Source organism: Solanum dulcamara, chromosome 6 (assembly GCF_947179165.1).
Source record: "Solanum dulcamara chromosome 6, daSolDulc1.2, whole genome shotgun sequence".
NCBI classification, from domain to species: Eukaryota; Viridiplantae; Streptophyta; class Magnoliopsida; order Solanales; family Solanaceae; genus Solanum; species Solanum dulcamara.
Window position 1 is genome coordinate 65,773,236 of NC_077242.1, and position 14,974 is coordinate 65,788,209.

General features: G+C 37.7%; 1 pseudogene; it reads right to left on the bottom strand.

Moving 5' to 3' along the window:
* Positions 1-6,698: 6,698 nt before the first annotated feature.
* On the bottom strand, positions 6,699-14,559 carry LOC129892908 (subtilisin-like protease 4; annotated as a pseudogene).
* Between the last annotated feature and the right edge of the window lie 415 nt (positions 14,560-14,974).

The window sequence follows — 14,974 nt, forward strand, 5'->3', positions numbered from 1 at the left end:
ACTAACAGTTCGATCACTGAACCGTTCGTTAGGTATTTATCGAGGCGACATCTGATAGATGTTTCGACATATCCGTTGAGTCCGAAATATCGAATTTGGTGAAATAAAATTATTTATTTGTATGCACAAGATTTTGAATGAATCTCGATCCTCTGCTAGGGTAATTTGCCAACTCCAATTTTGAGAAATAAATAAAGACAGGAAAGAAAGAATCAAAGAATGGATAAAGCTGAATTTTGAGAAAATCCAGGAAGTAAATAAGGAGCAGAACTAATTAGTTGGAGTTCAATCAGAACTCAAAAGAATCAAGGAGTTTGAATTAAAGAAGGAGTCTCAAGTAGAATTTTAAGTCAAGAGAGTTTAAGTCAATGTGGAGTTTGAAGTGAAAAAAAAACTTTATGAAGAGTTGTGCAACACTCATTGAATTTAGTGAGGTTGGTGAAAGAAAACAGAGAAGACAGAAAGTCAAAAAAAGGAGGAAGAAAAAGAAGAAAAGAGGCAAGTCAAAAAGAAAAATTGAAAATGCAAAAAGGGAACAACACGTTTTGTTGAAAAACAGAAAACGTGTACTGCCCAACTTTTCTTTTAATTAACGCGTTTACGCGTTTCATCCTCCTATAAATAGAGGGCCTCTTGCCCTCATTTAGATCATCCAAAAATCCCAGAAAGAGAGAGTAAGAATACAAAGAGAGTTATACACCAAGATAGATATTGTAGTCTTGAGTGTCCTCTTTAGTTGTTGTTCCTTTTACAAGAGAGAAGTGTTAATTGTTGTTTTCTCCTTGTATTTGAGAACAGTGAACTTCATATTTTATAGTGAGATCCTTCTACCCCGTGGTTTTTCCCTTCTATCATTTAAAGGGGTTTCCACGTAAAATTCTCATATCCAATTTATTTTCATTATTTTCATCATATCAAACTTTAGTTGTGGTGCTTCCTCCCCCCAATAGTGGTATCAGAGCCCTCGGTTATTTTGTCTATTTTATGCGAAGGTACTATCTGTGAATAGTAACTTTTCATGAATAGTAAAATTCGGTGAATAGTACTATTCACGTGAATAGTAAATTTTGGTGACGGTACAGTTTGTCACGATTGTTCGCAAAAATATTCAGAAACGATCTAGAAGGGTGTGAAGCAAATAACAATGTCGAGTACAACAAAGTTTGATGTTGAAAAATTCAATGGGACTAATTTCTCATTGTGAAAAATGAAAATAAAAGCGATATTGAGAAAAGATAATTGCTTAGCTGCAATTGAAGGCAGACCCACAGACTTTGTTGATGACAGCAAGTGGAACGACATAGACAGCAATGCAGTTGCTGATCTACACTTGGCACTAGCTGATCAAGTGTTGTCTAGTGTGGCGGAAAAGCGGACGGCGAAGGAAATATGGGATACCCTTACAGGGTTGTATGAGGCCAAGTCTTTGCATAATAAAATCTTCTTAAAAAGAAGATTGTATACTCTTCGAATGGCAGAGTTCATGTCAGTTACTGAACACATCAACACTTTGAATACTCTATTTTCGCAACTTACAACAATGGGTTGCAAAATAGAGGGTACTGAACATGCGGAGCTTCTACTTCAAAGTCTGCCTGACTCGTATGATCAACTCATCATCAATCTGACGAACAATACAGACAGTCTAGTTTTTGATGAAATTGCAGCCGTTGTCTTGGAAGAAGAAAATAGGCGCAAAAATAAGGAAGACAGACAAGCAAGTTCGCAGCAAACTGAAGCTTTGATGATGGTGAGAGGAAGACCAATGGAACGTGGCCCCAGTGGGAGTCACAATCATGGCAGATCTCAATCAAGAAGTAAGAAGAATATCAAGTGCTACAACTATGGCAAGAAAGGGCACTTCAAGAAAGATTGTCGGTTCAAGAAGAAGAGTGAAAACCCTGATCCATCAAATGCTCAAGGGAATGTTGCATGTACCTCGGATGATGGCGATATTTTATGTAGTAAGGCAATATCAAATAATGAAGGCAGAAAACGTTTCGCTGATGTCTGGATCATGGACACAGGAGCAACATGGCATATGACTTCCAGGAGAGAATGGTTTCATCAATATAATCCTATCTCAGGAGGGTCTGTGTTCATAGGAAATGATCATGCTTTGGATGTTATTGGTATTGGGTCCATCAAAATAAAGATGTATGATGGCACGGTTCGCACCATCCAGGAGGTACGACATGTAAAAGACTTGAAGAAGAATCTATTGTCTTTAGGACAACTAGATGATAATGGATGTTCGTATAAGACTCATGGTGGAGTCATGAGAATATCCAAAGGAGCGCTTGTAGTGATGAAAACAGAAAAACTTGCTGCAAATCTATATGTGCTTAAAGGTGAAACACACCAAGAAGGAGAAACATCAACCGCGTCAGCAAGTTCATTTGAAGAATCAACGATGATGTGGCATCATAAACTTGGCCATATGTCGGAACGAGGTTTGAAGATTCTTGCTGAGCAAAAACTTTTTCCAGGGCTCAAAAAGGTTTCACTACTCTTTTGTGAGCATTGTGTTACCAGTAAGCAAAATAGACTGAAGTTTAGCAGTTCCTCTGCTAAAAGCAAGGAAATACTAGATCTGGTTCACTCTGATGTCTGGCAAGCACCGATGGAGTCTCTAGGAGGAGCAAAATATTTCGTGTCATTTATCGACAATTACTTCAAGAGAAGTTGGGTGTATCCAATCAAGAGGAAGGCAGATGTTTTTTCAGTTTTCAAAGAATTCAAAGCGCGGGTGGAACTTGAATCTGAGAAAAAGATCAAGTGTTTGAGGACAGATAATGGAGGAGAATACACTGGTGATGAAGTTAATAACTTCTGTAAACAAAAAGGTATTAAACGACAGTTCACGGTGGCATATACTCCACAACAAAATGGAGTAGCAGAGCAGATGAACAAAACCTTGTTGGAACGGACAAGAGCTATGTTGGCAACTGCAGGGTTGGAAAAACCATTCTGAGCAAAAGCAGTCAAAACCGCCTATTATGTGATCAATCGATCACCATCAACCACAATTGATCTGAAAATGCCAATGAAGATGTGGACAGGAAAACCAGCTGATTATTCTCGCTTACATATATTCGGAAGTCCTGCTTATGTTATGTACAACACCCAAGAAAAATCAAAATTGGATCCAAAATCTAGGGAATGCATTTTCTTAGGGTATGCTGATGTAGTCAAGGGGTATCGCTTGTGGGATCCCACAGCCCGCAAGGTGGTAATCAGCAGGGATGTTGTATTTGTTGAAAACAAGATACAAGTAAAAGAAGATAGCACTTCAAAAGAAAAATCAGAGACTACTACAGTTGAAGTTGAAGAAATAGAAGAAGTTCCAGTTTCTTCTGAAGCAGCACCAGAGCACGAAGAACAAGAGCAAGCTGAGATCGAAACTCCAGAAGTTCGACGGTCAACTAGGGAGAGAAGAGAACCAGCTTGGCACTCAGATTATTCTATGGAGAGTAATATTGCATACTGTCTATTAACAGAAGATGGAGAGCCTTCAACCTTTCAAGAAGCTATGAAAGGCCAAGAATCATCTCTGTGGGTGGCAGCAATGCAAGAAGAAATTGAAGCTCTCCATAAAAATAAAACATGGGATCTTGTTCAATTACCACAAGGAAGGAAGTCCATTGGAAACAAATGGGTCTACAAGATCAAACGCAATGGTAATGATCAAGTGGAGAAGTATCGTGCAAGATTGGTGGTGAAAGGATTCACTCAGAAAGAAGGTATAGACTTCAATGAGATATTTTCTCCGGTGGTTCGACTCACAACAATTCGAGTGGTCCTGGCAATGTGTGCTACATTTGACTTGTACTTGGAGCAGTTAGATGTCAAAATTGCATTTCTTCATGGAGAACTTGAAGAAGAAATTTATATGCTCCAACCAGAAGGTTTTGAAGAACAGGGAAAAGAGAACTTGGTTTGCAGGTTGAACAAATCTCTATACGGTCTCAAACAGGTGCCGAGATGTTGGTATAAGAGATTTGATTCCTTCATTATAAGCCTTGGATACAACAGACATAGTTCAGATCCTTGTGTTTATTACAAGAGATTTGGTGATGAAGATTTTGTTATTTTGCTGTTGTATCTTGACGACATATTGGTAGCAGGCCCCAACAAAGATCATCTCACAAATTTAAAGGCCCAGTTGGATAGGGAGTTTGAAATGAAGGACTTGGGACCAGCAAATAAGATTCTAGGGATGCAAATTCACCGAGACAGAGATAATAGGAAGATTTGGCTTTCTCAAAAGAACTACTTGAAGAAAATCTTGAGACGCTTCAAGATGCAAGACTGTAAGTCAATTTCTACCCCACTTCCTATTAATTTCAAGTTATCCTCAAGTATGTGTGCTAGCAATGAAGCAGAGAGGATGGAGATGTCTCGAATACCGTATGCATCAGCAGTGGGAAGTTTAATGTTTGCTATGGTATGTACAAGACCTGACATTGCACAAGCAGTGGGAGTGGTTAGTCGATACATGGCTAATCCTGGTAGAGAGCATTGGAATACTGTTAAGAGAATCCTGAGATACATCAAGGGTACCTCAGATGTTACAATGTGTTATGGAGGATCATACTTTACTGTTAAAGGTTATGTTGATTCAGATTATGCAGGTGATCTTGATAAAAGAAAGTCCACCACAGGTTATGTGTTTACTCTTGCTGGAGGAGCTGTAAGCTGGGTTTCAAAACTGCAGTCTATCGTGGCTACATCTACGACGGAAGCAGAATATGTAGCAGCTACACAAGCTACCAAAGAGGCAATATGGATGCAGATGTTATTGGAGGAGCTCGGGCACAAACAAGAGAAGAATGCTTTGTTTTGTGACAGTCAGAGCGCTTTGCATCTTGCAAAGAATCTGGCATTTCATTCAAGGACAAAGCACATACGAGTTCAGTATCACTTTGTTCGTGAGAAGGTGGAAGAAGGCAGTGTGGATATTCAGAAAATTCACACTAATGACAACCTGGCAGATATGTTTACGAAACCGATCAACAGTAACAAATTCATATGGTGTCGATCTTCTATTGGCCTAGCAGAAACATAACATTGCAGTAATTGGGTAGAAAGGATGGTGTGAAGACTTAATTGATTCTCAATTAAATCTTCAAGTGGGAGAATGAAAGAAAACAGAGAAGACAGAAAGTCAAAAAAAGGAGGAAGAAAAAGAAGAAAAGAGGCAAGTCAAAAAGAAAAGTTGAAAATGCAAAAAGGGAACAACACGTTTTGTTGAAAAACAGAAAACGTGTACTGCCCAACTTTTCTTTTAATTAACGCATTTACGCGTTTCATCCTCCTATAAATAGAGGGCCTATTGCCCTCATTTAGATCATCCAAAAATCCCAGAAAGAGAGAGTAAGAATACAAAGAGAGTTATACACCAAGATAGATATTGTAGTCTTGAGTGTCCTCTTTAGTTGTTGTTCCTTTTACAAGAGAGAAGTGTTAATTGTTGTTTTCTCCTTGTATTTGAGAACAGTGTACTTCATATTTTATAGTGAGATCCTTCTACCCCGTGGTTTTTCCCTTCTATCATTTAAAGGGGTTTCCACGTAAAATTCTCATATCCAATTTATTTTCATTATTTTCATCATATCAAACTTTAGTTGTGGTGCTTCCTCCCCCAACAGTTGGGAGTAAATCCTATAGTAGTAAACATAGTGGTTTTTACATCTTTTGAGTTGGTTGTTTCCATTTAAAATACTGTGTTTTGAATTTACTATTTTTACTGCTTCATTGAAACAGGTTAGGCAATCTGTTTCCTTTAGGTGAAAAAGTTAAGTTAAATTTAGGTAGGGTAGAATATCAATTTCCTCCTTAGCATTATCAACCATTCATAGTCTGTTGTTTAACCCTTAACAGGAATGAAAGCTTCTTCATTTTGCAGCATATCTACTTCTCTGATTTGCATTCATCAACATAGAAGCCCCAAATTTCACACTTGTTACAAAATCCGGGGATTCCTTCATACTCTATCTTTTGAAGGAGAGTATTTGTCGCTAGGATCAGTGGTTAAGATAAACATGAACTGCAGTATAATTATACAATTTTAGTAATAACAATACGCGAATAGCTTTGGCATTTTGATAAATCATTATTACAAATCTCGGTATGAGAAGTCAATACATAAAAACCAATGTAGTTCTAGAAGGTATGGAACATTTTCTCACCTGTAGACAAGCCAGAACGATGGAATCGATTTCAAGTTTCTCACCACTGACATGAGAACTTGTTGATTCCAGGTATAAACCTTAACTTCACCTCATCTAATTTCATATTGGTTACTTAAATCTTGTAGGCTGAAACCTTATCACTCTGTTTTTCTGTTATCAAATTGTTCTAGTAATTGAAACTAAATTGGAATTCTGTTCGCCTTGTTTCATTTAAGATATATATAGATATGCATTTTGCTTCTTTCTATTTCCTTCCTCCATTTTGAGAGAGAGCCTGATGGATCGTATTGGAAAATCATCACCAAATAATATCCAAGACATATCAATGAAAAATCTAGAATATTTAAGAGTTACAAAGAATTGAAATGAATAGATACTTATTTCGATATGCATCATCAGATGGACAAGTAAAACATGAAACCAAATTCTCAAAGGAAAATCTGCTATACTAATTACTAGAAAACATAAAAAAGTGCATTATGAAAAATACACATTGATCGATCACTACTTGAAGGTAACTACGATTGGGCTCCTAACAATGTGCTTGGATGACGTCCATCTCAAGTATCCTTGAACAAAATTAGTGGTTGAACTACTTGATCAGCGGCTAAATGTTACTTGATATGTTTTCTTCTGGTTCAACTCGGAGAAATTCAAGACAGGAGGGTTCACTTTCACATCGACTCCTTGGGGTGGCACAATTTCCACAACATACGACGAGATAGCTTCACCAACATTAGTCACTGTCCTCGTATATGTTTGAGGTTCTGATCCAAGTTCAATTGAAAAAGAAGGATAATTTAATTCTGCTTCAGGAATATTTGATGAGCAATTCATTTTTCTCAATACAAACATATAAGCTGCTTTGTTTGGGTATTCCAAACCACGTAAATAATGAACGTAATCCTCGGGTTTAATGTCATAGATTAAGCCTGGATCACTTGCTCTTAATGGATTAACATGTCCTGCACCAGTCGCGAATAAGTCACTCCTTTCATCAAGATCAGCAGTCGTCATGATTGCTGATTTAATAGCAGCTGGAGACCAGTCAGGATGTGCACTCTTTACTAATGTCGCAATTCCAGATACGTGAGGACAAGACATTGAAGTGCCAGATGCAATGAAAAAGTAGATTTGGAATCCATATTCTTAGTCGGCCACGCAACAAGAATATTAACACCCGGAGCAACAATATCTGGTTTCAAGATGCCAGGATTAACCAAGTTTGGGCCTCTGCCTGAGAAGCTAGCAACTTCTTGAGTCATATATGGTTCCACTGAAGAAAAATGTGGCGAGAGGGTTTGATATTGAATTCATGTACGATATGATCTTTAGTCCCTCTGTATAGCTGACATGTGCTGTTGGAACAACATGTGGTTCGGCAAAGATAGTGAACCCTCGTGATTCATCATTCACGAGTATCATTCCAGCACCACCAGCATCCTTCACAAAATGTCCCTTGCCAGTTCTAGTAATAGTACCATCGGATATACACAATACAATTTTTCCTTTGACATCCATATTCTCCAGTGACTCCGCGCTGCAAAATGCATCACTAACATTTTTAATCAGGGGTAAGAGTGTCTCCGAGAAGTCTTTGGACTGGAATGCTGATTCGCCATCAATTTCTTGTCCATCTCCAAGGCGTACTGTTGATCTTAGTTTTCTGTCAGTAGTGCTTGCACAAACAGTGAGAAGCCATGGATCTCGATTAACTGTTTGGAGGAGGAAGCACCACAACTAAAGTTTGATATGATAATAAATAATAAAAATAAATTGGACACCAGAATTTTACATGAAAACCCCTCAAACAGATAGAGGGGAAAAACCACGGGATAGAAGGATCTTACTATAATAATATGGAAGTACACTGCTCTCAAATAGAAGGAGAAAACAACAATTAACACTTCTCTCTTGTAAAAAGAACAACTACTAAAGAGGACACTCAAGACTACACTATTTATCTTGGTGTATAACTCTCTTTATATTTTTACTCTCACTTTTTCTGAATGAGTGAAATGAGGGCAAGAGGCTCTCTATTTATAGTAGAATGAAAATGCGTAAAATGAGGCTGCTGGCTGCGTTTTACTTTTCTTGGATTTCCTTCTTTTGTTTTCTTGCCTACTTTTTCCCTTTTTTTGACTTCTGTTGCCTAACCTTTCCTTTTTACTTTTGACTTTTCTTTGCATTCTCTCACTTGAAGATTTAATTGAGAATCAATTAAGTCTTCACATCATTTTTTCTACCCAGTTATTACAATGTTACATTTCTGCTAGGCCAATAGAAGATCGACACAATTTAAACTTGTTACTGGTGACCGGCTTCGTAAACATATCTGCTATATTTTCATTAGTGTGAATTTTCTGAATGTCCACACTGCCTTCTTCCACCTTCTCACGAACAAAGTGATACTGAACTCGTATGTGCTTTGTCCTTGAATGAAATGCCGGATTCTTTGCAAGATGCAAAGCGCTCTGACTGTCACAAAATAGAGCAACCTTCTCTTATTTGTGGTCGAGTTCCTCCAGTAACATCTGCATCCATATTGCCTCTTTGCTAGCTTGTGTAGCTGCTACATATTTTGCTTCCATCGTAAATATAGCCACAATAGATTGCAGTTTTGAAACCCAGCTTACATCTCCTTCAGCAAGAGTAAACACATAACCTGTGGTGGACTTGCTTTTATCAAGATCACCTGCATAATCTGAATCAACATAACCTTTAATAGTAAAGTCTGATCCTCCATAAAATATTGCAACATCTGAGGTACCCTTGATATATCTCAGGATCCTCTTAACAGTATTCCAATGCTCTCTACCAAGATTAGCCATATATTGACTGATCACTCCCACTTTTTGTGCAATGTTAGGTCTTGTACATATCATGGCAAATATTAAACTTCCCACTGCTGATGCATACGGTACTCGAGACATGTCCATCCTCTCTGCTTCATTTCTAGGAAACATACTTGAGGATAACTTGAAATTAATAGGAAGTGAGGTAGAAATTGACTTACAATCTTGCATCTTAAAGCGTCGCAAGATTTTCTTCAAGTAGTTCATTTGAGAAAGCCAAATCTTTCTGGGCTTTTTCGGATAAAATGAAAACTTGATTTATGTAACAGGAGAAAGATTTAAAACGACCCCATCGGTCCGCTCCTTTTAATGGACATTCTTAGCCGTCCTCCGAGGGTTAACACCCCATAGATCAGATCGTGAACTCTTTCAGACCCTTAGTTTCACTTGGTTGGGGCAGAGTTTCAGCCTGTCTTCCACCGAATATAAAAACCCCTCCCTCTTTATATATCCAAGGGATGGAAGGGCAGAGGCCTTTGGTGTCCCCTCTATCAAATAGGGAATAGGCCCTGAGTTCACCCACTTTCCCGAAGATGAAGGGGAAGAAAGGGATGCCAGGTACAGAGTAACCGGAGGGGGGGAAGCAGTGGGGAATCTTAGACAATGGGCGAAAGCTTATGAGCATTCTGGTGTCCTCCAAGAGCTTGAGAAGTGCAAAACTTGTGAGAACAGTAGAGGCAAGAGAACATTCTAGAAGATGGAACCTTTGCTTTTGGTTTAGGGATTATGGGTGGGTGCTGATGATCCACCATATCTGTGGGGAAGGCGGTGGAGGAATTAGAGGACTGGTTCCAGAAATCGTAAACAATCTGGCTGGGGTATGCCATTAATTAATTAGTTTTCTCAAGGAGGAGAAAAGCCGGGTGAGACCTCTTGTAGTCCAACTGTGCCTTTAAATTTGTGAGACAATCTTTGTTGGGGCCTGCTACCAATATGTCATCAACATACAACAGTAAAATAACAAAATCGTCATCACCAAATCTCTTGTAATAAACACAAGGATTTGAACTATGTCTGTTGTATCCAAAACTTATAATGAAGGAATCAAATCTCTTATACCAATACATCGGCGCCTGTTTGAGACCATATAGAGATTTGTTCAACCTGCAAACCAAGTTCTATTTTCTCTGTTCTTCAAAACCTTCTAGTTGCAGCATGTAAATTTCTTCTTCAAGTTCTCCATGAAGAAATGCAGTTTTGATATCTAACTGCTCCAAGTACAAGTTAAATATAGCACATATTGTCAGGACCACTCGAATTGTTGTGAGTCAAACCACCAGAAAAAATATCTCATTCAAGTCTATACCTTCTTTATGAGCCAATCTTTTTACCACCAATCTTACACGATACTTCTCCATTTGATCATTACCATTGCGTTTGATCTTGTAGACCAATTTATTTCCAATGATCTTCCTTCCTTGTGGTAATTGAATAAGATCTAATATTTTATTTTAATGAAGAGCTTCAATTTCTTCTTGCATTGCTGTCATCCACAGAGATGATTCTTGGACTTTCATAGCCTCGTGAAAAGTTGAAGGCTCTCCATCTTTTGTTAATAGACAGTATGCAATATTTCTCTGCATAGAATAATCTAAGTATCAAGCTGGTTCCCTTCTCTCCTTAGTTGACCATCGAACTTGTGGAGTTTCGATCTCAGCTTGCTCTTGTTCTTCGTGCTCTGGTGCTGCTTCAGAAGAAATTAGAACTTCTTTTATTTCTTTAACTTCAATTGTTGTAGTCTCTGATTTTTCTTTTGAAGTGCTACCTTCTTTTGCTTATATCTTGTTTTCAATAAATATAATATCCCTGTTGATTACCACCTTGCGGGTAGTGGTATCCCACAAGCGATACCCCTTGACTCCATCAGCATACCCTAAGAAAATGTATTCCCTGGATTTTGGATCCAACTTCAATTTTTTTTGGGTGTTGTACATAACATAAGTAGGACTTCCGAATATATGTAGGCGAGAATAATCAGCTGGTTTTTCTGTCCATATCTCCATTGGCATTTTTAGATTAATTGCAGTTGATGGTGGCCGATTGATCACATAACAGACGATTTTGACTGCTTTTGCCTAGAATAATTTTTTCAACCCTACAGTTGCCAACATAGCTCTTATCCGTTCCAACAAGATTTTGTTCATCCGCTCTACTACTCTATTTTGTTGTGGAGTATATGCCATACATTCTTATTTATAGAAGTTATCAAATTCATCACTAGTGTATTCTCCTCCATTATCTGTCCTTAAACACTTGATCTTTTTCTCAGATTTAAATTCCACCCACGCTTTGAACTCTTTGAAGACTGGAAAAATATTTGCCTTTCTCTTGATTGGATACACCCAGCTTCTCTTGGAGTAATTGTTGATAAATGACACAAAATATTTCGCTCCTCCTAGGTACTCCACCGGTGCTTGCCATACATCAGAGTGGACCAGATCTAATATTTTCTTGCTTTTAGCAGAGAAACTGCTAAACTTCAGCCTATTTTGCTTACTGGTAACACAATGCTCACAAAAGGGTAGTGAAATCTTTTTGAGCCATGGAAGAAGCTTTTGCTCAGCAAGAATCTTCAAACCTTGTTCTGACATATGGCCAAGTTTACAATGTCATATCATCGTTGATTCTTAAAATGATCTTGCTGACGCGGTTTATGTTTCTCCTTCTTGGTGTGTTTCACCTTTAAGCACATATATATTTGCAGCAAGTTTTTATGCTTTTATCACTACAAGCGCTCCTTTAGATATTTTCATGACTCTACCATGAGTCTTATATGAATATCCATTATCATCTAATTGTCCCAAAGATAATAGATTCTTCCTCAAGTCTTTTACATGTTATACCTACTGGATAGTGCGTATCGTGCCATCATACATCTTTATTTTGATGGACCCAATACCAATAACATCTAAAGCATGATCATCTCCCATGAACACAGACCCTCTTGAGATAGAATTATATTGATGGAACCATTCTCTTCGGAAAGTCATGTGCCATGTTGCTCCTATATCCATAATCCAGACATCAGTGAAACATTTTCTGCCTTCATTATTTGATATTGCTTCACTATATAAAATATCTCCATTATCCGACGTACTTGCAACATTTCCTTGAGCATTTGATGACTCAGGATGTTCACTCTTTTTCTTGAACCGACAATCTTTCTTGAAGTGCCCTTTCTTGCCACAGTTGTAACACTTAATATTCTTCTTATTTCTTGATTGAGATCTACCATGATTGTGCTCCCACTGGGGCCACATTCCGTTGGTCTTCCTCTTACCATTATCAAAGCTTCAGCTTGCTGCGAACTTGCTTGTCTGTCTTTCTTATTTTTGCACCGATTTTCTTCTTCTAAGACGACAGTTGTAATTTCATCGAAAACTAGACTGTCTGTATTGTTCGTCAGGTTGATGATGAGTTGATCATATGAGTCAGACAGACTTTGAAGTAGAAGCTTCGCACGTTCAATTCTCTCTATTTTGCAATCCATTGTTGTAAGTTGCAAAAACAGAGTATTCAAAGTATTGATGTGTTTAGTAACTGACATGGACTCTGTCATTCAAAAAGTATATAATTTTCTTTTTAAGAAGATTTTATTATGCAAAAACTTGGTCTCATACAATCCCGTAAGAGTATTCCATATTTTCTTCGCAATCCATTTTTTCAGCCACACTAGATAACTCTTGATCAGCTAGTCCCAAGTGTAAATCAGCAACTGCATTGTTGTGTATGTCGTTCCACTTGCTATCATCAGTGAAGTCTGTGGGCCTGCCTTCAAGTGCAGCTAAGCAATTATCTTTTCTCAATATCACTTTTATTTTCATTTTCCACAATGAGAAATTAGTCCCATTGAATTTTTCAATGTCAAACTTTGTTATATTTTACATTCTTATTTGCTTCACACCCTTCTAGATTGTTTCTAAATATTTTTGCGAACAATCGTGACAAAATGTACCGTCACCAAAATTTACTATTCACGTGAATATTATTTTTCACTGAATTTTACTATTCACAAAAAAATACTATTCACAAATAGTACCTTCGCATAAAATAGACAGAATAATTGAGAGATCTAATACCACTGTTAGGGGGGGGGGAAGCACCACAACTAAAATTTTATATGATAATAAATAATGAAAATAAATTATACACGAGAATTTAAATGGAAATCCCTCAAACAGATAGAGGGGAAAAACTATGGGGTAGAAGGATCTTACTATGAAAATATGGGAGTACACTGCTCTCAAATATAAGGAGAAAACAATAATTAACACTTCTCTCTTGTAAAAGAAACAACTACTAAAGAGGACACTCAAGACTACAATATTTATCTTGGTGTATAACTCTCTTTGTATTTTTACTCTCACTTTTTCTAAATGAATGAAATGAGGGCAAGATGCTCTCTATTTATAGTAGAATGAAAACGCATAAAAATTTTTACGCATTTTCAAAATGCGTAAAATGAGGCTGTTGACAATTTTTTCAACAATTGCTGCTGGTGCCTTTTACTTTTCTTCCATTTCTTTCTTTTATTTTCCTGCCTACTTTTTTCCTTTTTTTGACTTCTACTGCCTAACTTTTGCTTTTTACTTTTGACGTTTCTTTGCATTAACTATAGAGCCTAGTATTGGACCTACATTGCCAGGTGAGCAAGTGACTAGAATCTCCTTTTGCATAGCGGTAAATGCGCCTTGTGCAATAACGTCTAACGTCCAAAATTGGTTAGACTTTGTGCCAATGGAAATAGATAGTGCATCAACCCCATCTTGGATTGCAGCATCTATTGCAGCCAATACATCAGTCTCAGGACAACCAATACTTGAGCAGACTTTATACATAGCAACGTGTGCCAGGGGTGCCATACCAGATGCTATGCCATTAGCCATGCCTAAAACATTGGCCCCATTCACGAAATTTCCAGCAACAATGCTTGAAGTATGTGTACTATGACCATGTACATCTAGTGGTGTCCCATTACCCGATTCATGGAAATATCTAGCTCCAATGAGTTTATTATTACAGGACGTCCGAGAGTAGAATTCACACTTGCCCTTTCACCTAGCCGGTGGAGGGGGCACTCCTTCGTCGTGGAAGGAAGGATGATCAGGCGTAATTCCCGTGTCTAAAACTCAGTTTATCATACCTTTCCCATAATTTGATTTTTCCCACAAGCTGCCTGTTGATCCCTTGCTCTGTTGTAGCCCTAAGAAATTTAAAGTATAAGTAGTTTGTGGATGAAAAAGTTTTCGTGGTTGGACTGATATGATCCCTTTCTTGTCTTTCAAAGTTGCAACTTCTTCAGGAGTTAGCATAGCAGCAAAACCATTTAGGACATTGCGATAAGAGTAAGCGATGCGTGACGATTCGTTTAGGGACGAAAATGAATGGTGCCATTTATGTAAATCTTCAAAATTTGAGTCATGATCAGGTGACGACTTTAGATGTATAATGTAAATCTCTCTATTGTTTTCATGGCTTCCAAATATGACTAAGGAATTGAACAAACTCATTATAAGCTTAACCTCAGCTTAGACTGCTTTGTTAAAGCAGATTTTAGCTCAGAAGAAACAAAGAAAGAAGAGAGAAATTAGACGAAGAAGAAGAAGAGAAATGCGGAGAAGAGAGAGAGATGAAAATATCTTTTTCATTGTGTATTGTGCCTCATTACATCAGTGTATATTTATTAATACACAATACTAACAACAGAATATTAACAACTAATCAGTTACAACCAACTCACCTAATTAACTAACCAATTAGTTTTAACAGATAATAGGCAAAGACAAAAATGCCCCTAGCTCATACTCCTTCACCTATAACACTCCCCTTCAAGCAAAGTGGTGTAAATATGTTCAACACCCCTAGCTTGGATAAAAGATATTCATGCTGAGCTTTAGGCAAACCTTTGGTTAGTATGTCTGCTGG